Consider the following 26,480-nt stretch of genomic DNA (forward strand, 5'->3'; position numbering starts at 1 on the left):
TGTGTGTGTAAGTCACAACACCCGTGACACCAAAACGGCTTTCTTTTCTCTCTTTTCTCTACACTCTGCACTGTGAGCACACACACCAAATCAGAAAGGCTTTTTTCTCTCTTTTCTACATTATGGACTGTGGGGACACAAAACCGCTCTCTCTCTTTTTTTTTTTGATTGTGTGCCAGGGCGTTGTCTCACGTATTAGATTATGCTTAAGATACGAATGGGTTTATCAGTCACATCAGAATCAATACATACTGATCCTCCCGTAATAAAATGGTCGGATCTTATCAAACACACTTTGTTTCTTGTGACAAGTCAGCGAAACAGCGTATACACGTCAAGACACTGAATCAAGTTTGCCACAAGAACTCATAAGTTTGGCAGTATTGCTCTGCCGTCAGCAATCATACACCCATTTTATTTTCATGAGACATGTGCAGGCACCTGTTCATCTACTGTTCTATCACTATGAATTAGTTTATCTATTATCAATAAGGATACTTCTATAACTACTATCAAAGTATGTCCGGACTTCTTATGTTGTCAGTTGCTATATATGAATAAGTGGGTTGCTACTGAAAAGCATTAAGCATGTCACACAGCCCAAACATATAACATTTCAGGACACACAACACAGTTAACAACCACAGTGAAGCATGTCAAAGCCCAAACATGTAACATTCAACAGGACACTTACACAACACATTCAAATCAAACAGTCAGACAACATACAAGAACATATACCCCAGCCGGCATTGCTCCCTGCCTATTTTCCTACAACTCACTATGTGTGCGCACACCTTTATTCACAAACTCTTCAACTTATACTCTTTTACCGAAGCTGCTACAGCTCGATTGGCCAAATACCCTTAGATCCTATTTCGGTGAATTTGACATCTGCCTTGTATGTAACAGATTAGCGGTTTAGCAGTTCTAATTTAGTTTGAGTGAAGGAAATCATTTTATAGCAAAATCCAAAATCGTGAAGAACTCATGAAAGTAAGCTTATTCTCGGATTCTTGAAACTTTAGATTTGCTCTTTCTTTTACTGCAAAGTACAACGTTGAGCAGCACTAATGAGTTGTTTCTATTTTTGGCAGGCTTTACCTTTGCGGGTGAAGCCCTTTCTGTCTGTGCAAAAGAAATCTTGTTACTGTGCAGAGTGACTTCTCTGAGTAGAGTCGCCTTACTTGTTGCGACTGTGCCGATGTTCGAAGCTGGAGTGCAAAGTTGTTGCTTGAATGGTGCTCGCTGGAGCGTGTGGTAGTGTAAAGTTATACCATTTAAAAGGGCTGAAGAGTGCTCAGTGCAGCGGGTGGGCGGAGGTGCAAAGTGACACTATGGCCATAAAAGAACACCGCTACAAGTGCGCATTGTGCCAGGAAGGGCCCTCGGACGTGAACCAGTGGACAGTTATCGCTTCTCGGCCTTTTGGCTAAGATCAAGTGTAGTATCTGTACTTATCAGTTTAATATGTGATATGTCTATGCAAGGACTACATATTAAATGGATTTTTATCAATAGGAGTTGAAAAAGGAGCTTGCTCCGTTCACTCCAAGCATCGACCCGGTACTGCAGTGCCGCTGGGAACGGTGCGCTCTCCTCTGCTCTTGTGAAAAAGCAAACAGCGGTGCAGGATGGAAGTTTCTTTAATCTGCTGAGAAAAGAGAGTGAATGCGAAGCAGACTTTAACACGGCTCTGGGAGCGAGCCGAGTGCGGGCTAACCAGGAGAATTGCTTGAAAGAAACGCGACACCGAATGAGCGGTCAGAACAAAGCCTCAATACGGTGTTCCTGTGGTGTTTTTATAAAATGCGGTGTAAAAAAAGGTGTGAATGCCCCATAGAAAACTAAAAGGTGGAGCGGAAGTGTTCGGCTGCAAGAAGGTGTGAATGTCCGACTATATTTGGTGAAAAGCAGGTGAAGCAAGGTCTGAATGCCCAACCTTACATCATCAAAAGCGAGATCAGAGGTTTTTGGCTGCAAGAAGGCCATAGTTTGCCAAAAGCGGGTAAGGTGCGAATGATCGGCTAAATATCAACAAAAGTGGGGGCGGAGGTCTTCGGATGCAAGTGGGTGTGAATATCCCACCATACAAGTATGGTGGAGAGGAAGCTGTGAATGGCCGACCATAGTTTGCAAAAAGCGGGTGAGAAAAGGTGCGAATGTCCAACCATACATGATCAAAACAGGGAGCGAATGGAAAGCTATAGGCCGATCACGTTGCTCTGTGTGGACTACAAAATTGTGGCTCGAGTCCTAGTTGGTCGTCTTCGGAAGGCTCTACCTCATGTAATCCATGAGGATCAGACGTGTGGGGTGGAGGGAAGGCTAATACAGTGGAATCTGGGATTGGTGAGGGACTGTATTCATTGGGTGGAGGAGCGGGGGATCAATATGAGTTTGGTGGGGTTAGATATGGAGAAAGCGTTTGACAGGGTGAACCACAGGTTTCTTTTTGCAGTTTTGGAGAGGATGGGATTTGGGCCCCGTTTTATAGAGTGGTTGGAGATCATGTACAAGGGGGTGGGGAGCAGAGTTATGGTGAACGGGCACTTGGGTACAGTGGTGGCACAGAGAACTGGGGTGAGGCAGGGATGCCCACTCTCCCCGCTGCTCTTTGTGGCTTACATGGAGCCGCTGGGTTCGGTGGTGCGGGGGGACCCGGGTGTGGTGGGTCTGCACCTTCCTGGAGCAGGTCCGGACAAGTTGACAGTGATGCAGTATGCGGATGACATGACCTTTTTTTTGACAACAGAGAGGTCGGTCACACGGCTGTTGAAAGTGGTGGAGAGTTTTTCAATAGTGTCGGGGGCCAAGGTGAACTTAGGGAAGTCCACCATTAAGTTTTTTGGACCATGGGCTGGTAGGGTGGGAGGCCTAGCTGGTCTGCCCCAGTGCCAGGGCCCAGTGAGAGTCCTGGGGGTAGAGTTTCAGGGAGAAGGGAGTGCAGCATTAAATTGGGGAAGGCGTCTGGCTGCAGCCCGTTCGCGGATGGGGCTGTGGAAATCCCGGCAACTTTCCTTAAGTGGTAGAGTGCTGGTTTTGAAGGCTGATATTTTGCCATTTTTGGTATACCTAGCGTATGTTTTTCCTTTACCTCCTCAATATAGGAGAAGTTTCATGAGAGATGTTTTTTCCTTTGTATGGGGGGGGTATGAATATGTGAGAAGGGAGTGGATGTACCAGGAAGTTCGGATGGGAGGGAGGGGTGTGCCGGACATCCCACTTAAGTTGGATGTGGTTTTCTTTTCCTTTTTGTGCAGGTCTGTGCAACAGACAAGTGGCCATCATTTTCAGGCACTTTTGCTGTTTTGGTTGTCATTCCCCTTCAGGAGATTGGTGTCCTGGGACAATAGAAGGCCAAAGGGGGATGTCTTACCCCCGTATTATAGGCAGGTGGTATGCTGGGGGAAAAAGCACCCAGAGTGTCAGGAGGGGGACCTGTGCTTCAGTCACCGGCGCCTGTACAGGGCTCTGGTGGAAAAAAGGGGGCTGGTGGGGGTGTATGGGGTGGGGCAACAAGGGTGGGTTTTCACACAGCAGAAAGGTCTCACAAACAGGGCGAGGGATATAAATTGGCTCGCCTTACACAGGAGGTTGCCAGTCAGGGAAGTTTTAAATAGACACGGGTTGACACGGGGGAGTTTGTGCCCAAGGGAGGGGTGTGGGGCTGATGAGACAATTGAGCATGTGTTTTGGGAATGTGGGTTTGCAACATAAGTGTGGGTTGAGTTGGTTCTTTTTTTTCCAAGATTGGGGTCTTTAAAGTATGACATGATAATGCTGGGCTTGGGTTTAAGGGGGAAAGGTAGGGAGGGTTTTCTGTTATGGTTGGTTCTGTCTATGGGAAAGGTGGCGCTGTGGGATGCAAGGACGGCGTTGATTAAAAACAATGTGGACTGGCAGGTGGGAAGGGTGGTGGCAAGGGTGAGGGCAGAGATTGGATGCATGAGAAGAATGGAGGAGGAAAAGTACGGGTATCACGCTGCAAGAGAGCGATGGAAGACTTTATTTTCATGAGCGGGTAGTGTTTCTTTGTGGTTGTTTCTTATGTTTGTATGGTTTTTGTGTCGGACATGTAAAGCATTACTTTGACTGTTTTGTCATGTTGTTCTAAATGTTTCTTGGAAGTTTTGTAATAAAAAAAAAAAAAAAAAAAAAAAAAAAAAATCTGTACTTATCAGTTTAATATGTGATATGTCTATGCAAGGACTACATATTAAATGGATTTTTATCAATAGGAGTTGAAAAAGGAGCTTGCTCCGTTCACTCCAAGCATCGACCCGGTACTGCAGTGCCGCTGGGAACGGTGCGCTCTCCTCTGCTCTTGTGAAAAAGCAAACAGCGGTGCAGGATGGAAGTTTCTTTAATCTGCTGAGAAAAGAGAGTGAATGCGAAGCAGACTTTAACACGGCTCTGGGAGCGAGCCGAGTGCGGGCTAACCAGGAGAATTGCTTGAAAGAAACGCGACACCGAATGAGCGGTCAGAACAAAGCCTCAATACGGTGTTCCTGTGGTGTTTTTATAAAATGCGGTGTAAAAAAAGGTGTGAATGCCCCATAGAAAACTAAAAGGTGGAGCGGAAGTGTTCGGCTGCAAGAAGGTGTGAATGTCCGACTATATTTGGTGAAAAGCAGGTGAAGCAAGGTCTGAATGCCCAACCTTACATCATCAAAAGCGAGATCAGAGGTTTTTGGCTGCAAGAAGGCCATAGTTTGCCAAAAGCGGGTAAGGTGCGAATGATCGGCTAAATATCAACAAAAGTGGGGGCGGAGGTCTTCGGATGCAAGTGGGTGTGAATATCCCACCATACAAGTATGGTGGAGAGGAAGCTGTGAATGGCCGACCATAGTTTGCAAAAAGCGGGTGAGAAAAGGTGCGAATGTCCAACCATACATGATCAAAACAGGGAGCGAATGGAAAGCTATAGGCCGATCACGTTGCTCTGTGTGGACTACAAAATTGTGGCTCGAGTCCTAGTTGGTCGTCTTCGGAAGGCTCTACCTCATGTAATCCATGAGGATCAGACGTGTGGGGTGGAGGGAAGGCTAATACAGTGGAATCTGGGATTGGTGAGGGACTGTATTCATTGGGTGGAGGAGCGGGGGATCAATATGAGTTTGGTGGGGTTAGATATGGAGAAAGCGTTTGACAGGGTGAACCACAGGTTTCTTTTTGCAGTTTTGGAGAGGATGGGATTTGGGCCCCGTTTTATAGAGTGGTTGGAGATCATGTACAAGGGGGTGGGGAGCAGAGTTATGGTGAACGGGCACTTGGGTACAGTGGTGGCACAGAGAACTGGGGTGAGGCAGGGATGCCCACTCTCCCCGCTGCTCTTTGTGGCTTACATGGAGCCGCTGGGTTCGGTGGTGCGGGGGGACCCGGGTGTGGTGGGTCTGCACCTTCCTGGAGCAGGTCCGGACAAGTTGACAGTGATGCAGTATGCGGATGACATGACCTTTTTTTTGACAACAGAGAGGTCGGTCACACGGCTGTTGAAAGTGGTGGAGAGTTTTTCAATAGTGTCGGGGGCCAAGGTGAACTTAGGGAAGTCCACCATTAAGTTTTTTGGACCATGGGCTGGTAGGGTGGGAGGCCTAGCTGGTCTGCCCCAGTGCCAGGGCCCAGTGAGAGTCCTGGGGGTAGAGTTTCAGGGAGAAGGGAGTGCAGCATTAAATTGGGGAAGGCGTCTGGCTGCAGCCCGTTCGCGGATGGGGCTGTGGAAATCCCGGCAACTTTCCTTAAGTGGTAGAGTGCTGGTTTTGAAGGCTGATATTTTGCCATTTTTGGTATACCTAGCGTATGTTTTTCCTTTACCTCCTCAATATAGGAGAAGTTTCATGAGAGATGTTTTTTCCTTTGTATGGGGGGGGTATGAATATGTGAGAAGGGAGTGGATGTACCAGGAAGTTCGGATGGGAGGGAGGGGTGTGCCGGACATCCCACTTAAGTTGGATGTGGTTTTCTTTTCCTTTTTGTGCAGGTCTGTGCAACAGACCAGTGGCCATCATTTTCAGGCACTTTTGCTGTTTTGGTTGTCATTCCCCTTCAGGAGATTGGTGTTATGGGACAATCGAAAGCCAAAGGGGGATGTCTTACCCCCGTATTATAGGCAGGTGGTATGCTGGGGGAAAAAGCACCCAGAGTGTCAGGAGGGGGACCTGTGCTTCAGTCACCGGCGCCTGTACAGGGCTCTGGTGGAAAAAAGGGGGCCGGTGGGGGTGTATGGGGTGGGGCAACAAGGGTGGGTTTTCACACAGCAGAAAGGTCTCACAAACAGGGCGAGGGATATAAATTGGCTCGCCTTACACAGGAGGTTGCCAGTCAGGGAAGTTTTAAATAGACACGGGTTGACACGGGGGAGTTTGTGCCCAAGGGAGGGGTGTGGGGCTGATGAGACAATTGAGCATGTGTTTTGGGAATGTGGGTTTGCAACAAAAGTGTGGGTTGAGTTGGTTCTTTTTTTTCCAAGATTGGGGTCTTTAAAGTATGACATGATAATGCTGGGCTTGGGTTTAAGGGGGAAAGGTAGGGAGGGTTTTCTGTTATGGTTGGTTCTGTCTATGGGAAAGGTGGCGCTGTGGGATGCAAGGACGGCGTTGATTAAAAACAATGTGGACTGGCAGGTGGGAAGGGTGGTGGCAAGGGTGAGGGCAGAGATTGGACGCATGAGAAGAATGGAGGAGGAAAAGTACGGGTATCACGCTGCAAGAGAGCGATGGAAGACTTTATTTTCATGAGCGGGTAGTGTTTCTTTGTGGTTGTTTCTTATGTTTGTATGGTTTTTGTGTCGGACATGTAAAGCATTGCTTTGATTGGTTTGTCATGTTGTTCTAAATGTTTCTTGGAAGTTTTGTAATAAAAAATAAAAAAAAAAAAAATCTGTTCTTATCAGTTTAATGTCTGATATGTCCTCTATGCGAGGACTACATATTAAATGGATTTTTATCAATAGGAGTTGAAAAAGGAGCTTGCTCCATTCACTCCAAGCATCGACCCGGTACTGCAGTGCCGCTGGGAACGGTGCGCTCTCCTCTGCTCTTGTGAAAAAGCAAACAGCGGTGCAGGATGGAAGTTTCTTTTAATCTGCTGAGAAAAGAGAGTGAATGCAAAGCAGACTTTAACACGGCTCTGGGAGCGAGCCGAGTGCGGGCTAACCAGGAGAATTGCTTGAAAGAAACGCGACACCGAATGAGCGGTCAGAACAAAGCCTCAATACGGTGTTCCTGTGGTGTTTTTATAAAATGCGGTGTAAAAAAAGGTGTGAATGCCCCATAGAAAACTAAAAGGTGGAGCGGAAGTGTTCGGCTGCAAGAAGGTGTGAATGTCCGACTATATTTGGTGAAAAGCAGGTGAAGCAAGGTCTGAATGCCCAACCTTACATCATCAAAAGCGAGATCAGAGGTTTTTGGCTGCAAGAAGGCCATAGTTTGCCAAAAGCGGGTAAGGTGCGAATGATCGGCTAAATATCAACAAAAGTGGGGGCGGAGGTCTTCAGATGCAAGTGGGTGTGAATATCCCACCATACAAGTATGGTGGAGAGGAAGCTGTGAATGGCCGACCATAGTTTGCAAAAAGCGGGTGAGAAAAGGTGCGAATGTCCAACCATACATGATCAAAACAGGGAGCGGAGGTGTTTGGCTGCGACAAGGTGTGAATGTCCACCCATAATTAATGAAAAGCGGGCAACAAGTAGGTTCGAATGCCCAACCATACATCATCAAAAGCAGGAGTGGATGTGTTCGGCTACAAGAAGGTTTGAATGTCCGAGCATAGTTTGTAAAAAGCGGGTAAGAAAAGGTTCGAATGCCCGAACATACACCATCAAAAGAGGGAGCGGAGGTGTTCCGCTGTAAGACGGTGTGAATGTCCGACCATAGTTGGTAAAAAGTGGGTATGAAAAGGTTCGAATGCCCAAATTCGGCTGCAAAAAACTGTGTTCGACTGCAAAAAGGTGTGAATGTTCGACTAAATTTTGTAAAAAGCGGGTAAGACAAGGTGCGAATGCCTGACAATGTATGATCAAAAGCGGGAGCGGAGGTGTTCAGCTGCAAGAAGGTCTAAATGTCCATTTTTAATTAATAGAAAACATGAAAGAAAATTTTCGAAAATCAATTCGCACATGATCATAAGTGGGAGAGGAGGTGTTCAGCTGCAAGAAGGTGTGAATGTCCTACCATAATTGCTGAAAAATGTGTTAGAAACGGTAAGAATGCCGGACCATACATCATCAAAAGAGGGAGCGGAGGTGTTCCGCTGTAAGACGGTGTGAATGTCCGACCATAATTGGTAAAAAGCGGGTAAGAAAAGGTTAAAATACCCGACTGTACACAATCAATAGCGGGAGCGGAGTTGTTCAGCTACAAGAAGGTGTGAAAGTCCGACCATGGTTTGTAAAACGCGGGTAAGACAAGGTGCGAATGCCCGACAATGTATGATCAAAAGAGGGAGCGTAGGTGTTCGGCTGCAAGGTCTGAATTTCCAACCATAATTTGTAAACACCGTTGAAGAAAAGCCTCGAAAGCCCGACTATACACCATCAAAAGCGGGAGCAGAGGTGTTCAGCTGCACACAATCAGGTTTTTGCAAATTATGATCTGACATTCACACATGCTTTTGATGATGTATGGTTGGGCATTCGCACCTTTTTTTACCCATTTTTCAGGAATTATGGGTGGACATTCACACCTTCTTGCAGCTGAACACCTCCTCTCCCACTTATGATCATGTGCGGTTGGATATTCGAAAATTTTCTTTCATGTTTTCTAGCAATTATTGATGGAAATTCAGACCTTCTTGCAGCTGAACCCCTCTGCTCCCGCTTTTGATGGTGTATAGTCGGGCTTTCGAGCCTTTTCTTCCCCGGTTTTTACAAATTATGGTTGGAAATTCAGACCTTCTTGCAGCTGAACCCCTCTGCTCCCGCTTTTGATGGTGTATTGTCGGGCATTCGCACCTTTTCTTACCCGCTATTTACAAAAAATGGTCGGCCATTCACACCTTCTTGTAGATGCTTGGAGTGAACGGAGCAAGCTCCTTTTTCAACTCCTATTGATAAAAATCCATTTAATATGTAGTCCTTGCATAGACATATCACATATTAAACTGATAAGTACAGATACTACACTTGATCTTAGCCAAAAGGCCGAGAAGCGATAACTGTCCACTGGTTCACGTCCGAGGGCCCTTCCTGGCACAATGCGCACTTGTAGCGGTGTTCTTTTTATGGCCATAGTGTCACTTTGCACCTCCACCCACCCGCTGCACTGAGCACTCTTCAACCCTTTTAAATGGTATAACTTTACACTACCGCACGCTCCAGCGAGCACCATTCAAGCAACATCGGCACAGTCGCAACAAGTAAGGTGACTCTACTCAGAGAAGTCACTCTGCACAGTAACAAGATTTCTTTTGCACAGACAGAAAGGGCTTCACCCGCAAAGGTAAAGCCTGCCAAAAATAGAAACAATTCATTAGTGCTGCTCTCCACGGAAGTCTTTAGTAAAAGGCGAAAGACTTGTACATTATGAAGAGAAACCAGTGTACTGCGGGGCAGGGCATCAGGCTAGTTGGCATAGCCACCTTCCCCATGGTGAGCTTTGCTTGGTTGAGACGCTTGCTCCCCCCCCTTGCTCCTCGGCTGACCAAGTAGGAACAATCGGGCCCTATTCGATGGCTGCCTTGTCTTTTACTCTGTGCAAAAGACAAGGCAGCCACAAACAACACGGGAACACCGTATTGAGGCTTTGATCTGACTGCTCATTCGGTGTCGCGTTTCTTTCAAGCAATTCTCCCGGTTAGCCCGCACTCGGCTCGCTCCCAGAGCCGCGTTAAAGTCTGCTTCGCATTCACTCTCTTTTATCAGCAGATTAAAAGAAAGTTTCATCTTAGGCTCCCTGAAACTTCCATCCTGCACCGCTGTTTGCTTTTTCACAAGAGCAGCGGAGAGCGCACCGTTCCCAGCGGCACTGCAGTACCGGGTCGATGCTTGGAGTGAACGGAGCAAGCTCCTTTTTCAACTCCTATTGATACAAATCCATTTAATATGTAGTCTCGCATAGAGGACATATCAGACATTAAACTGATAAGAACAGATACTACACTTGATCTTAGCCAAAAGGCCGAGAAGCGATAACTGTCCACTGGTTCACGTCCGAGGGCCCTTCCTGGCACAATGCGCATTTGTAGCGGTGTTCTTTTTATGGCCATAGTGTCACTTTGCACCTCCGCCCACCCGCTGCACTGAGCACTCTTCAGCCCTTTTAAATGGTATAACTTTACACTACCACACGCTCCAGCGAGCACCATTCAAGCAACAACTTTGCACTCCAGCTTCGAACGTCGGCACAGTCGCAACAAGTAAGGCGACTCTACTCAGAGAAGTCACTCTGCACAGTAACAAGATTTCTTTTGCACAGACAGAAAGGGCTTCATTCGCAAAGGTAAAGCCTGCCAAAAATAGAAACAACTCATTAGTGCTGCTCAACGTTGTACTTTGCAGTAAAAGAAAGAACAAATCTAAAGTTTCAGGAATCCGAGAATAAGCTTACTTTCATGAGTTCTTCACGATTTCGGATTTTGCTATAAAATGAATTCCTTCACTCAAACTAAATTAAAACTGCTAAACCGCTAATCTGTTACATACAAGGCAGATGTCAAATTCACCGAAATAGGATCTAAGGGTATTTGGCCAATCGAGCTGTAGCAGCTTCGGTAAAAGAGTATAAGTTGAAGAGTTTGTGAATAAAGGTGTGCGCACACATAGTGAGTTGTAGGAAAATAGGCAGGGAGCAATGCCGGCTGGGGTATAGGTTCTTGTATGTTGTCTGACTGTTTGATTTGAATGTGTTGTGTAAGTGTCCTGTTGAATGTTACATGTTTGGGCTTTGACATGCTTCACTGTGGTTGTTAACTGTGTGGTGTGTCCTGAAATGTTATATGTTTGGGCTGTGTGACATGCTTAATGCTTTTCAGTAGCAACCCACTTATTCATATATAGCAACTGACAACATAAGAAGTCCGGACATACTTTGATAGTAGTTGTAGAAGTATCCTTATTGATAATAGATAAACTAATTCATAGTGATAGAACAGTAGATGAACAGGTGCCTGCACATGTCTCATGAAAATAAAATGGGTGTATGATTGCTGACGGCAGAGCAATACTGCCAAACTTATGAGTTCTTGTGGCAAACTTGATTCAGTGTCTTGACGTGTATACGCTGTTTGGCTGACTTTTCACAAGAAACAAAGTGTGTTTGATAAGATCCGACCATTTTATTACGGTAGGATCAGTATGTATGGATTCTGATGTGACTGATAAACCCATTCGTATCTTAAGCATAATCTAATACGTGAGACAACGCCCTGGCACACAATCAAAAAAAAAAAAGAGAGAGCGGTTTTGTGTCCCCACAGTCCATAATGTAGAAAAGAGAGAAAAAAGCCTTTCTGATTTGTTGTGTGTGCTCACAGTGCAGAGTGTAGAGAAAAGAGAGAAAAGAAAGCCGTTTTGGTGTCACGGGTGTTGTGACTTACACACACACATTTCTGAATTGAGAAAGGAAATTATTTTAGAGGAAGCACTAGAGTTTAGATCCCACATTTGTTGATAGGCATTCATTTAATTTTTCTTTTAATCAGTTTTAAAGTGAATACTAACTGAGAAATGAAAAAGGTGAAGAGTTTAGAAGCTTGGTTCAAGAGCAAAACTTGGTTTATGATCAGCTGAGTCTCTAAACAGAACAGCAAAGGGCTTCATCGAACATTTAAAAAAGATTCAGATTGTTAGAATATCCAGAATTTATAGGAATGGTGGTGATTACTCTTATTTTCTAGAATGGAAATAACTGCACCATATCTGTTTTATGAATTTAAGGGGCTAAAAAGTTTTGTTCTCGTTTTTTCTATGATTAACCGAATGTATGTGAGAGTCCAAACAGACAGAAGGGTTACGGCCGAGCGCTGAACCTTCCAAAAAAGATGAGACAGGCTGGACCCGTGCCATACTAGTTAAGACCTGCCTGTGGATAACAGGTTCTTTAAACTCTCACACACACAAACTCACACACGTTCGCACACATACACCCATACACACACACATTCTTGAACTTGCTGCACTAGAATTGTAGTCTGAATACCTTTATGCCAAACAGATTTGCTTTGCCAAGGGAAGTTTTATAAATGTTTATTGTTTATGTTTACAATATATAAACTAGCAGAATAATTAATTCATCCTCCTTGTCCCTCCCACCCCAGAGAGGGCAGCCAGAGACTGGCTGCAATAGGCATCCCCGCTACCTGGGACCCAACACAGGGCAGGAGGGCCTGATGTCCACCAGGCTCGGGGCCTGCAGTCACCATATTCCGGGAGCTACTGTACCCCCAGAAGGAACCCATCCCGCCCCACCCCACTCAACCCAACCCCATTCCGGAGGACCTCTACAAAAACAAACAAACAACAACAAAAATCAAACAAACAAACAAACAAATCACCCGGTTACACCAGTCGCAGCAGCCCGGGCCTGAGACCCACCATCACCCAGAACCCCCCAGGCCCCCCCCAACTGGGGAAAAGCACACCCCCATACAGACCCCCTCCTCCTCACCGCACGCCCCAACACCCTAAAAAAAACAACCACCTGCGGACACCTTGGAGTTCCCAGAGCAACAAGGCCGGCACCAGGACCTGCACCAACCCACGCATACTGTGGCATGTCCAGGGCAACCCAGACCCCCCAGGCACAGGCAGGGCCCCGCCCCGGGCGCAAGGCAGCGGCAAGCCACCAGGTCCAGGCCCAGCTCCACCACCCACGCCAGAGCGGCCCGGTCACCCGGTACAGAGCCAGCAGCCACCACCCCAAGGCCCCTAAGGGACCCCGCCCCACACCGCAAGACAGCCCCACCCGCAAGCCCCCAAAACTGCCCTCCAAGCCCGACACACAGTCCCCCCCAACAATGACCAACCCGGTCCCCACGACCCGAGAGACCACCAGACGCCCGAAGCCACACAGCCCCCCCCAGCACACACCCAACCGCCCAGAGCGATTTCTAAACTGGTTAATACACAGATTGTTCTTCGCTTTCCAGTTCATGAGAATAGTTTTCTTTGCTATACATAACACTGTGAGGATCATGTGTGCTAAGCTAAATTCCACGTTGATGTTGTCTAAGTCACCCAGTATGCACAGTGTGGGGCATGCAGGAATGCTACACTTTAGCCATGTTGACAGGTCCGCACAGACTTCAAGCCAGAACTTCTGGACAGGCGCACAAAACCACAAAGCGTGTGCATAATCATCAGGTGTGTTATCTGTGCAATGTGAGCAGATGTTTGAGTGTGTTAGACCCATCCTGAACATCCTTTGTCCTGTATAGTGTGTTCTATGAAGAATTTTGTATTGTATGAGCTGTAAATTAGGATTTTGAGTCATTCTGAAGGTGTTCAAACATATTTGTGGCCAGAAGCTATGACTAGAACTGATGGATAAATCTGCCTCCCATTTTGAGGACGGTAGAGACATTGTGTCATCTATCTTAGACAATAATTTATATATTTTTGATAGTAGTTTTGGGGTGCAGATGCTTAGAAATTCTGCTACCCTAATTGGGAGTTGTAAGTCTGGTTGGTGGAGGATATATTTCTTTGTTATTATAGACTTAAGTTGTTGATATTCTAGGAATTTATTGCTGCCTATCTCATGTTGTGATATGAGCTCATCAAATGAAATAAAATGTCCATTTTGGATTATATGTTCCAGATGTTTGATTCCTTTGATCTTCCATAGAGTAAAGTTTAGCATTTTTTTGTTTTGCAGGATGTCAGGATTGTTCCAGATGGGTGTAAGCTTACACGGGACAAGTGAAGACTTTGTTATTTTAAGAAATTCCCACCAGGCTGTCAGAGAGGTGCTGATGTTAATGCTTTTGAAACATTTGTGATTTTTTACGTTTTGACTAATAAGTGGCAGGTCAGAGATTTACAGATTATCACACAATGCTTGTTCTATATTTATCCATGTTCATCTATTGGGCTAGGTTTAAACCATTTTGATATATACCGTAACCTATTGGCTAAGGAATAGTGCTGAAAATTAGGTAAATCTAATCCACCACTGTCCTTGGTCTTCTGTAGGGTTTTTAAACTAATACGCGGTGGTTTGTTTTTCCACAGAAATTTGGAGATGCATGAATCTAGTGACTTAAACCAAGTAGCAGGTTGGTTTTATGGGGATCATTGAGAACAAATAGTTAACTTTTGGTAGTATCATCATTTTAATGGTTGTAACTCTCCCCATAAGTGATATAGGTAAGGACTTCCAACGAGAGAGATTGTCCTCTACTGTCTTTAATAATTGCACATAAATTAGCTTTGTTAGCTCTGAGAGCCTGGAGGAAATGTTTATGCCTAAATATCTAATATTTCCTGACTGTAAAGTGATCGCAGGTATATTCTGGACCCTACAGTTAATGGGCAGAACTGTGGTCTTAGACCAATTGATAGAGTAGTCAGAAAGTGCTGAGAATTTATTTATGAGTGTGATCGTGTGAGTGAGAGACGTCTGTGAGTTCTGAAGGAAAAGTAATACATCATCAGCATAAAGACTTATTTTATGCTCAATATTTTGGGGTTGGATGTCTTTAATATTTCTATCTTGTCTGATAGCAGCTGCTAAAGGTTTGATGAAAATAGCAAAAAGTGAGGGAGAAAGTGAGCAACCCTGTCTTGTACTTCTCTGCAGACTGAAGCTTGGAGAAGTTTGATCATTTGTCCTGACACTTGCATTTGGGGAGTCAGTTATTTTCTTGTGAGGAGATAAGAGGCTTTAATAATAATATCTTGCAAGAGAGAACAACACAGTACAGAATACAGAGTTGCTCTGACCACTGAAGCAAAAACACACAGTTATATTGCCCGCTCATCACGTCATCTGTTTTTGGGTATAATTGATTGTTCTTCTAACTTTCCTCCCCAACCATCAGTTGAGGTTACCCAGACACACTCGTAAATACCAGCCTAACCCTGTCCCCCCTAAAGTGCACCTATCTCATTATAACAAGCCCACCATTGTAAAGAGGAATTTAAGAAAACAGGGCAGGGTGGTACCTTGCAGCTCGGTCATTTGCAGGTTATACACAGTAACACTCAATACAATGCATATAAGAATTATTTTCCATTACATTCCTCCCTTTTGATTATAATAATACCATTATATTAATCAACCCAAAAGAAACAAGGAAAATAATAACTTTATCTGTAAAACATCAGCCTGCATTTGCACACAACGTGAGTTTAAAATGCAGGCATCATAGTAATAAAGGGTCCAATGATAAACAATCAAAACATGAACAATTAAACATGATTATCTTCATCCCTCTCTAAGTCAGCGTCACTAGAGGAAAAATTTTGAAAGCAAGAAAGTTATTTGAGTCATTTGGTCTTTTTCACACTGTTGTTTAGATGGACTACATAAAAGGATGTCATCCACATACTGCAAAAGAGCAGAGCCTGTGGTTGATTGAAGTTAATCCAGACTAGCTTTGAGGGCAGCATTGTAAATAGTGGGACTTTCACAGTACCCCTGGCATAACCGGGTAAAAGTCCAAGATCTCCCTTCAAACTAAAAAGCAAACCAAAATGGGCTATCAGGGTGCACTGGCGACAAGTCAACCACTGAGAAAAACTGTGCATCTGATGTAATTTGAGACAAAATAGTGTGTGGGTTGGGCACAGTAGGAGCATGTGGCTGAACTGCAGCATTCACCGCTTGGAGGTCCTGTACAAAACGCCATTCATCTGGCTGGCCAGCATCTTTAATCTTTTTAACAGGAAACAATGGAGTAAGCACAGGTGAATTTTCAAAAGGAACAATAACGCCTGTTTTCTGAAAAGATTGAAAAACAGGTTTAATCCCTTTAATTGCTTCAGGCTTAAAAGGGTATTGTTTTTTACATGGACAAAAGTCTGATTTAGGGGTGACAATTACTGGTTCACAGCCTTTTATCAACCCCACATCATATTTGCTCTTAGCCCAAAGATCATTGGGCACTTCAGCCAACATGGGTATCGAAGACAAATCTGTTTCAGATAAAAAACATGCTTCAAAATGTGATTCTGTGGTAGGAATTAAGTCCACAGTTCTTTGACAATGCATTGTACTCAAAAATATTTTTTTGTATGCTGACAATCGTTCAGAAAACATCAAATTTGGATCAGCAGGTGAAACAGTCCACTCCATTTCTTTCTGACATGTAGCAACAAACTCTCCCACACCTTGTCACTGCCAGTGTGTACGTTTGGCCAAGGAAATGTGAGGGCGAGTACCACAAACATTAAAAAAATCGAAGTGCTCTGGAGTGAGCGACACAGCCAATAAAGTAGGCGCACATATTTTTTCACTTCTTCTCATTCTTCTTCATTGTCAGGCCCCAAAGAAATGTGTGATGTGCAGTGCAAATCAGTAGGTTGCATGAAATCAGAAAGGGGTGAAACTAACGCTTTTGCTTCTTCCACTAGTTGTTGTGAAAAAGGAGAGCTGGGAAGTTTCCACTCATAAGCATATGTAAGTGCCGATGAATCAAACTGCACTGCTGTGAAAACTTTGTCAGGCTGTAACATAACCTTAACACCCTCTGGTGTAGAAGTTAAAATAATGCCTAATTTACACATGAGATCACAGCCCATCAGGTTAATGGGACACAACTCTGATAACAAAAATGAGTGTTTGAAGGAGAGCTCATCGGGAGTGACAACACGCAATGGGCATTGTCATTTTCTCCTTCACAACCTGGCCTGATGCAGACATACAGTAAACGTGGTTTCCACTTAACTTTGGAGGACAATCAAACTCCCCTGACGTCACTACTGATGAACATAAGTTCCTATATTCTGAGAGAAATATCTTTGCTCTAGGACGGAAATAGCATGCAAAACTTTACTACGTGAATCACAGTCGGCAAGCGTTGCTTCACTACACAGAGCAGGAAAAATGTGTGAGTGTGTTTGTGCTATCACCCATTAGTGGAAGCTCCGCTGCCGTGTGACGTCCAGAACCTGCCTCCCACCCTCAGTCAGCCTTTTGCCCAATTTCATCACTTTTTAGCTGTGGACAGTCCTTCTTCCAGTGTCCAGTCTGGCCACAGTAAAAACAAATATTCGGATCATAGCTCTGGCGTGGCCCATTTTGACCTCCTCTCCCACACGTCCACGTCTTCGACTTCGGCCTCGTCCTCTGTTTACACCAACTGCGTAATACATGGTCATGGTTGCCAAATGCAGCTCCTTTTCACACTTGTCCCTTTTGGTTGTCTTACGCGTCTCAACTTGGTTCTGAGCATGGCGAGCATATCGGCGAACGTCAGCCAAACGAGGACCCTCACACCATCCCACGTAAATGTTCTTTACTTCAGTGGCGACATCTATATAATATTGTCTGGGTCCCGTTAAAACATGTATTTTTCCCATCTAATTCCTTGTTTGCTTTAAAACAAGTATTCCCCATTTTCTATCCCTTCAGTAGCCAACCAGTTTGTATGGAGTACACTGGAGCAACTTGACTGATCAGTAAAACACTGCTTTTGTTGTCACCGCAAGGCTTCCCCCGTCGGTTGTTTCACTGAGACACTACTGAGTAACTATAACTCAACACAGTTTATACACATAACATTCATATACATACTAACAAACAAACAAACAATAATTTATCGCAATTTTCTCATCTCTGTTTGAACGTACACCCAGGTAAATATTCCTGTAGTCTTCTCATACCGACTATGGACCCATTCATTGTTTAACTTCACTGTTTTGCAAATCCTAATTGAATATTACACATTGACATTGAACTTTACTGGATAAGCAGGTCTTCATTGCATTCAGCAGCCTATATGTGAGCATCTATGTGTAAGCTGTTCTTCTTTGCATTTATCAGCAGCAAGCAATTCTTCACTGCACATGCATATGTAAATAGTAAAACATTTCCAATGTGTTAGCGAAACCTTCTATATCACAGTGGTTTCTAAGGTCTATTTTAAGTTCTTTGCCATCAGTGAGATGACATTGTTTACAAAGTGTGTCAAATTATCACTGAAGATCTTTTCAGGAATTTCAAATCTAGAAATGAGTTATTTTACGCGTGATTTTGCTACTGAGAGTGCATCTGCTTGTGCACATGGAAATATTTCAGACCATTTGGTAAAAACCTCTGTTGTCACTGAGCAGAATCGTTTCCCTTAACATTTATTTAGTTCAATGAAATCTACACAATAATGAAATAATGAAATCCAAACAAATATGTTGAAAAAGATACACTGGCTTAGGGAATTATCTTCGTTTTGGTCTTAGATTGCCCTGTGGAATGTATTTTGCACATATTTGACCTGCTAGACAAAACTTTATTAATTTATTTATTCTAAAAAAAAAAATCAATAATTAGTAAAACCATATGCTGTAAAAACCTGGTTCATTATTGCTTCCATCCCTCCTGTTGAGACATGACATGGTCCGTGGCTCAATACTGCAGCATATTTAAACAAATTCTTTGGCAGTATGGTTTTCCTTCCGGTCATTCATACGAGTCTATTGTAGATGGCAATTGAATAACATCTAATAATGCTAAAATATTTGTAGTTTATACATTTAGCTGTGGATGTCTACATACCTGTTTTTCCAATGCTGTGTTAACACATGTACAGTTGAGAAGGCATACTGACTGTCAGTGTAAAGGTTAACAACCTTTTTGTTATTTAATTTACAAGCTTCAGTTAAAGCTACCAATTCGAGTAATTTTTTGGTAGTGGTTGTTTTAAGAAAACTTCAGTTTCTGTTACTACTGCAAATCCTGTAGCATTTGTGCCATCAGGGTTTTTTGCTTGACCTGTTGAATAAATATAGTTATTTCTGCATTTTCATAACGTATATCAGTTAAGTCTGGCCTGGGTAAAACACTGATGGTTATTTCTGACATGCAATCATGAGGCTTTCCATCTGTGGGGTAGGTAGCAGTGTGGATGGATTAAGTGTAGCACATCTCTCGACAACAAGGTGTGGCTGTGAAAGAAGAACTGTTATGTAGGAGAGATGTCTGGTAAAGATATTTTGTTAAGTAACCATATCACAGCCACTGCATGAGGTACCTTAAGTGTTAATGGGTGAAATAACACCATTATTGTTGATGCCTGCACTGCCAATGGCTTCTGGCCATTGATTCAAAAGTACGATCTCGTCCCTTTTTCCCCCTTTCAGTGGACACTGGCCCCTAATTACCGCAATTCAGCAGGGGGTCTTTCATTAGGAGTACTGGACTCCCCCGTGCACGGTTTCAGCTCCGACCCTGGAAAGCGGAAAAAACGTTGAGATCTGGTTTGAGAACCCAATTGTTGAGAAAAGTCTCTCAATGAGACTCAGAGTTGCTGGAGTCAGTTAATGCAAATGTTTAATCTTGCAGCAAGTTCAAGAATGTGTGTGTGAATGGGTGTATGTGTGCGAACGTGTGTGAGTTTGTGTATGTGAGAGTTTAATGAACCTGTTATCCACAGGCAGGTCTTAACTAGTATGGCACAGGTCCAGCCTGTCTCATCTTTTTTGGAAGGTCCAGCGCTCGGCCGTAACCCTTCTGTCTGTTTGGACTCTCACATACATTCGGTTAATCATAGAAAAACGAGAACAAAACTTTTTAGCCCCTTAAATTCATAAAACAGACATGGTGCAGTTATTTCCATTCTAGAAAATAAGAGTAATCACCACCATTCCTATAAATTCTGGATATTCTAACAATCTGAATCTTTTTTAAATGTTCGATGAAGCCCTTTGCTGTTCTGTTTAGAGACTCAGCTGATCATAAACCAAGTTTTGCTCTTGAACCAAGCTTCTAAACTCTTCACCTTTTTCATTTCTCAGTTAGTATTCACTTTAAAACTGATTAAAAGATAAATTAAATGAATGCCTATCAACAAATGTGGGATCTAAACTCTAGTGCTTTCTCTAAAATAATTTCCTTTCTCAATTCAGAAATGTGTGTGTGTAAGTCACAACATCCGTGACACCAAAACGGCTTTCTTTTCTCTCTTTTCTCTACACTCTGCACTGTGAGCACACACACCAAATCAGAAAGGCTTTTTTCTCTCTTTTCTACATTATGGACTGTGGGGACACAAAACCGCTCTCTCTCTTTTTTTTTTTGATTGTGTGCCAGGGCGTTGTCTCACGTATTAGATTATGCTTAAGATACGAATGAGCAGTCAGAACAAAGCCTCAATACGGTGTTCCCGTGTTGTTTGTGGCTGCCTTGTCTTTTGCACAGATTAAAAGACAAGGCAGCCATCGAATAGGGCCTGATTGTTCCTACTTGGTCAGCCGAGGAGCAAGGGGGGGGGGCAAGCGTCTCAACCAAGCAAAGCTCACCATGGGGAAGGTGGCTATGCCAACTAGGCTGATGCCCTGCTCCTGCAGTGATGGATAATCATACACTGGTTTCTCTTCATAATGTACAAGTCTTTCGCCTTTTGCTAAAGACTTCCGTGGAGAGCAGCACTAATGAGTTGTTTCTATTTTTGGCAGGCTTTAACTTTGCGGGTGAAGCCCTTTCTGTCTGTGCAAAAGAAATCTTGTTACTGTGCAGAGTGACTTCTCTGAGTAGAGTCGCCTTACTTGTTGCGACTGTGCCGATGTTTGAAGCTGGAGTGCAAAGTTGTTGCTTGAATGGTGCTCGCTGGAGCGTGTGGTAGTGTAAAGTTATACCATTTAAAAGGGCTGAAGAGTGCTCAGTGCAGCGGGTGGGCGGAGGTGCAAAGTGACACTATGGCCATAAAAAGAACACCGCTACAAGTGCGCATTGTGCCAGGAAGGGCCCTCGGACGTGAACCAGTGGACAGATATCGCTTCTCGGCCTTTTGGCTAAGATCAAGTGTAGTATCTGTTCTTATCAGTTTAATATGTGATATGTCTATGCAAGGACTACATATTAAATGGATTTTTATCAATAGGAGTTGAAAAAGGAGCTTGCTCCGTTCACTCCAAGCATCGACCCGGTACTGCAGTGCCGCTGGGAACGGTGCGCTCTCCTCTGCTCTTGTGAAAAAGCAAACAGCGGTGCAGGATGGAAGTTTCTTTTAATCTGCTGAGAAAAGAGAGTGAATGCAAAGCAGACTTTAACACGGCTCTGGGAGCGAGCCGAGTGCGGGCTAACCAGGAGAATTGCTTGAAAGAAACGCGACACCGAATGAGCGGTCAGAACAAAGCCTCAATACGGTGTTCCTGTGGTGTTTTTATAAAATGCGGTGTAAAAAAAGGTGTGAATGCCCCATAGAAAACTAAAAGGTGGAGCGGAAGTGTTCGGCTGCAAGAAGGTGTGAATGTCCGACTATATTTGGTGAAAAGCAGGTGAAGCAAGGTCTGAATGCCCAACCTTACATCATCAAAAGCGAGATCAGAGGTTTTTGGCTGCAAGAAGGCCATAGTTTGCCAAAAGGGGGCGGAGGTCTTCGGATGCAAGTGGGTGTGAATATCCCACCATACAAGTATGGTGGAGAGGAAGCTGTGAATGGCCGACCATAGTTTGCAAAAAGCGGGTGAGAAAAGGTGCGAATGTCCAACCATACATGATCAAAACAGGGAGCGGAGGTGTTTGGCTGCGACAAGGTGTGAATGTCCACCCATAATTAATGAAAAGCGGGCAACAAGTAGGTTCGAATGCCCAACCATACATCATCAAAAGCAGGAGTGGATGTGTTCGGCTACAAGAAGGTTTGTATGTCCGAGCATAGTTTGTAAAAAGCGGGTAAGAAAAGGTTCGAATGGCCGAACATACACCATCAAAAGAGGGAGCGGAGGTGTTCCGCTGTAAGACGGTGTGAATGTCCGACCATAGTTGGTAAAAAGTGGGTATGAAAAGGTTCGAATGCCCAAATTCGGCTGCAAAAAACTGTGTTCGGCTGCAAAAAGGTGTGAATGTTCGACTAAATTTTGTAAAAAGCGGGTAAGACAAGGTGCGAATGCCTGACAATGTATGATCAAAAGCGGGAGCGGAGGTGTTCAGCTGCAAGAAGGTCTAAATGTCCATTTTTAATTAATAGAAAACATGAAAGAAAATTTTCGAAAATCAATCCGCACATGATCATAAGTGGGAGAGGAGGTGTTCAGCTGCAAGAAGGTGTGAATGTCCTACCATAATTGCTGAAAAATGTGTTAGAAACGGTAAGAATGCCGGACCATACATCATCAAAAGCTAAAGAGGTGGTGTTCGGCTGCAAGTAGGTGTGAATGTCTGACTAAAGTTCAAATATATTAACAAAAGCGGGAGGAGAGGTCTTCGGATGAGTGGTCGAGAATTTCCAACCATAATCTATAAAATGCGGTGAAAAAAAAAGGTGTGATAGATACCTAAAAGGTGGAGCGGAAGTGTTCGGCTGCAAGAAGGTGTGAATGTTATATATATAGTTGGTGAAAAGCAGGAAAAGCAAGGTCTGAATGCCCAATCTTACATAATCAAAAGCGAGATCAGAGGTGTTTGGCGGCAAGAAAACGGGTAAGGTGTGAATGACCGACTAAATATCAACAAAAGTGGGGGCGGAGGTCTTCGGATGCAAGTGGGTGTGAATATCCCACCATACAAGTATGGTGGAGAGGAAGCTGTGAATGGCCGACCATAGTTTGCAAAAAGCGGGTGAGAAAAGGTGCGAATGTCCAACCATACATGATCAAAACAGGGAGCGGAGGTGTTTGGCTGCGACAAGGTGTGAATATCCACCCATAATTAATGAAAAGCGGGCAACAAGTAGGTTCGAATGCCCAACCATACATCAACAAAAGCAGGAGTGGATGTGTTTGGCTACAAGAAGGTTTGAATGTCCGAGCATAGTTTGTAAAAAGCGGGTAAGAAAAGGTGCGAATGCCTGAACATACACCATCAAAAGAGGGAGCGGAGGTGTTCCGCTGAAAGACGGTGTGAATGTCCGAACATAGTTGGTAAAAAGCGGGTAAGAAAAGGTTCGAATGCCCGAATATATACCATCAAAAGCGGAAGCGGAGGTGTTCGGCTGTAAGAAGTTGTGAACGTCCGACCAAAGTTTGTAAAAAGCAGTTAAGAAAAGGTTCGAATATCCAACCAAACATAATCAAAAGTGGGAGCAGAGCTGTTCGACTGCAAGTAGGTGTGAATGTCCACCCATAATTCCTGAAAAATGGGTAAGAAAAGGTGCGAATGCCCAACCATACATCATCAAAAGAAGAAGTGGATGTGTTCTGCTACAAGAAGGTTTGAATGTCCGACCATAGTTTGTAAAAAGTTGGTAAGAAAAAGTTCGAATGCCCGAACATACACCATCAAAAGAGGGAGCGGAGGTGTTCCGCTGTAAGATGCTGCGAATGTCCGACCATAGTTGGTAAAAAGCGGGTAAGAAAAGGTTAAAAAACCCGACTGTACACAATCAATAGCGGAAGCGGAGTTGTTCGGCTACAAGAAGGTGTGAAAGTCCACCAATAATTACTGAAAAATGGGTAAGAAAAGGTGTGAATGCCCAACTATACATCATCAAAAGCAGAAGTGGATGTGTTCGGCCACAAGAACGTTTGAATGTCCGAGCATAGTTTGTAAAAGGCAGGTAAGAAAAGGTTCGAATGCCTGTACATACACAATCAAAAGAGGGAGCGGAGGTGTTTCGCTGCAAGAAGGTGTGAATGTCCACCCATAATTAATGAAAAGCGGGCAACAAGTAGGTTCGAATGCCCAACCATACATCATCAAAAGTAGGAGTGGATGTGTTCGGCTACAAGAAGGTTTGTATGTCCGAGCATAGTTTGTAAAAAGCGGGTAAGAAAAGGTTCGAATGCCCGAACATACACCATCAAAAGAGGGAGCGGAGGTGTTCCGCTGTAAGACGGTGTGAATGTCCGACCATAGTTGGTAAAAAGTGGGTATGAAAAGGTTCGAATGCCCAAATTCGGCTGCAAAAAACTGTGTTCGGCTGCAAAAAGGTGTGAATGTTCGACTAAATTTTGTAAAAAGCGGGTAAGACAAGGTGCGAATGCCTGACAATGTATGATCAAAAGCGGGAGCGGAGGTGTTCAGCTGCAAGAAGGTCTAAATGTCCATTTTTAATTAATAGAAAACATGAAAGAAAATTTTCGAAAATCAATCCGCACATGATCATAAGTGGGAGAGGAGGTGTTCAGCTGCAAGAAGGTGTGAATGTCCTACCATAATTGCTGAAAAATGTGTTAGAAACGGTAAGAATGCCGGACCATACATCATCAAAAGCTAAAGAGGTGGTGTTCGGCTGCAAGTAGGTGTGAATGTCTGACTAAAGTTCAAATATATTAACAAAAGCGGGAGGAGAGGTCTTCGGATGAGTGGTCGAGAATTTCCAACCATAATCTATAAAATGCGGTGAAAAAAAAAGGTGTGATAGATACCTAAAAGGTGGAGCGGAAGTGTTCGGCTGCAAGAAGGTGTGAATGTTATATATATAGTTGGTGAAAAGCAGGAAAAGCAAGGTCTGAATGCCCAATCTTACATAATCAAAAGCGAGATCAGAGGTGTTTGGCGGCAAGAAAACGGGTAAGGTGTGAATGACCGACTAAATATCAACAAAAGTGGGGGCGGAGGTCTTCGGATGCAAGTGGGTGTGAATATCCCACCATACAAGTATGGTGGAGAGGAAGCTGTGAATGGCCGACCATAGTAAAAGGCGGGTGAGAGAAGGTGCGAATGTCAAACCATACATAATCAAAACAGGGAGCGGAGGTGTTCTGCTGTAAGAAGGTGTGAATGTCCAACCATAGTTGGTAAAAAGCGGGTAAGAAAAGGTTAAAATACCCGACTGTACACAATCAATAGCGGGAGCGGAGTTGTTTGGCTACTAAAAGGTGTTAAAGTCCGACCATGGTTTGTAAAAAGCGGGTAAGAAAAGGTGCGAATGTCCGACAATGTATGATCAAAAGAGGGAGTGGAAGTTTTCGGCTGCAAGAAGGTCTGAATGTCCAACCATAATTTGTAAAAACCGGGGAAGAAAAGGCTCGAAAGCCCGACTATACACCATCAAAAGTGGGAGCGGAGGTGTTCAGCTGCAAGACGGTCTGAATGTCCATCAATAATTGCTAGAAAACATGAAAGAAAATTTTCGAATATCAAACTGCACATGATCATAAGCGGGAGAGGAGGTGTTCAGCTGCAAGAAGGTGTGAATGTCTACCCATAATTACTGAAAAAAGGGTAAGAAAAGGTGCGAATGCCTAACCATACATCATCAAAAGAGGGAGCGGAGGTGTTCCGCTGTAAGACGGTGTGAATGTCCGACCATAGATGGTAAAAAGCGGGTAAGAAAAGGTTAAATTACCCGACTGTACACAATCAAAAGAGGGAGCGGAGTTGTTCAGCTAAGAGAAGGTGTGAAAGTCCAACCTTGGTTTGTAAAAAGCGGGTAAGAAAAAGTTCGTATGCCCGAATATACACCATCAAAAGCGGAAGCGGAGGTGTTCGGCTGCAAGATATTGTGAACGTCCGATCAAAGTTTGTAAAAAGCAGTTAAGAAAAGGTTCGAATATCTAACCAAACATAATCAAAAGCGGGAGCAGAGCTGTTCGACTGGAAGTAGGTGTGAATGTCAGATCATAATTTGCAAAAAGCTGATGAGAAAGGGTGAGAATGCCCGACTATACACCATCAAATGCGGTAGCGGAGTTGTTCGGCTGCAAGTAGGTGTGAATCTCCAACCATAATTGCTGAAAAATGTGTTAGAAAAGGTAAAAATGCCGGTCCATACATCATCAAAATCGGGAGAGGTGGTGTTCAGCTGCAAGAAGGTCTAAATGTCCATCAATAATTGCTAGAAAACATGAAAGAAAATTTTCGAAAATCAAACCACACATGATCATAAGTGGGAGAGGAGGTGTTCAGCTGCAAGAAGGTGTGAATGTCCACCCATAATACCTGAAAAATGGGTAAAAAAAAGGTGCGAATGCCCAACCATACATCATCAAAAGCAGGAGTGCATGTGTTCGGCTACAAGAAGGTGTGAACGTCCAACCAAAGTTTGTAAAAAGCAGTTAAGAAAAGGTTCGAATATCCAACCATACATAATCAAAAGCGGGAGCAGAGCTGTTCGACTGCAAGTAGGTGTGAATGTCAGATCATAATTTGCAAAAAGCTGATGAGAAAGGGTGAGAATGCCCGACTATACACCATCAAATGCGGGAGCGGAGTTGTTCGGCTGTGAGTAGGTGTGAATCTCCGACCATAATTGCTGAAAAATGTGTTAGAAAAGGTAAGAATGCCGGTCCATACATCATCAAAAGCGAGAGAGGTTGTGTTCGGCTGCAAGTAGGTGTGAATGTCCAGCCATAATTACTCACAAACGGGTAAGAAAAGGTAGTATTGCCAGACCATATATGATCAAAACAGGGAGCGGAGGTGGTTCAGCTGCAAGAAGGTTTGAATGTCCGACTAAAGTTCAAATATATTAACAAAAGCGGGAGGAGAGGTCTTCGG

At 44.0% G+C, this 26,480-nt stretch overlaps 5 non-coding genes and 3 pseudogenes across 5 annotated transcripts; 5 read left to right on the forward strand and 3 right to left on the reverse strand.

Annotated features, from left to right (window-relative positions):
- Nucleotides 1-1,412: 1,412 nt before the first annotated feature.
- LOC140286401 (U2 spliceosomal RNA) lies at nt 1,413-1,600 on the forward strand. Its single transcript, XR_011911219.1, has one exon. It is a non-coding gene; the product is annotated as a U2 spliceosomal RNA (small nuclear RNA).
- A 2,513-nt stretch (nt 1,601-4,113) lies between these two features.
- Nucleotides 4,114-4,320, forward strand: LOC140286386 (U2 spliceosomal RNA; annotated as a pseudogene).
- A 2,513-nt stretch (nt 4,321-6,833) lies between these two features.
- On the forward strand, nt 6,834-7,034 carry LOC140286383 (U2 spliceosomal RNA; annotated as a pseudogene).
- A 1,955-nt stretch (nt 7,035-8,989) lies between these two features.
- Nucleotides 8,990-9,157, reverse strand: LOC140286382 (U2 spliceosomal RNA; annotated as a pseudogene).
- Nucleotides 9,158-9,432: 275 nt separating this feature from the next.
- LOC140286395 (U5 spliceosomal RNA) lies at nt 9,433-9,546 on the reverse strand. The gene has a single exon (XR_011911214.1). It is a non-coding gene; the product is annotated as a U5 spliceosomal RNA (small nuclear RNA).
- Nucleotides 9,547-9,943: 397 nt separating this feature from the next.
- Nucleotides 9,944-10,133, reverse strand: LOC140286399 (U2 spliceosomal RNA). Its single transcript, XR_011911217.1, has one exon. It is a non-coding gene; the product is annotated as a U2 spliceosomal RNA (small nuclear RNA).
- A 10,325-nt stretch (nt 10,134-20,458) lies between these two features.
- LOC140286394 (U5 spliceosomal RNA) lies at nt 20,459-20,572 on the forward strand. Its single transcript, XR_011911213.1, has one exon. It is a non-coding gene; the product is annotated as a U5 spliceosomal RNA (small nuclear RNA).
- Nucleotides 20,573-20,870: 298 nt separating this feature from the next.
- On the forward strand, nt 20,871-21,058 carry LOC140286400 (U2 spliceosomal RNA). The gene has a single exon (XR_011911218.1). It is a non-coding gene; the product is annotated as a U2 spliceosomal RNA (small nuclear RNA).
- Nucleotides 21,059-26,480: the final 5,422 nt, after the last annotated feature.

The sequence above is a fragment of the Leuresthes tenuis genome, unplaced genomic scaffold (genome assembly GCF_036924035.1).
Source record: "Leuresthes tenuis unplaced genomic scaffold, fLeuTen1.0.hap1 SCAF_89, whole genome shotgun sequence".
NCBI classification, from domain to species: Eukaryota; Metazoa; Chordata; class Actinopteri; order Atheriniformes; family Atherinopsidae; genus Leuresthes; species Leuresthes tenuis.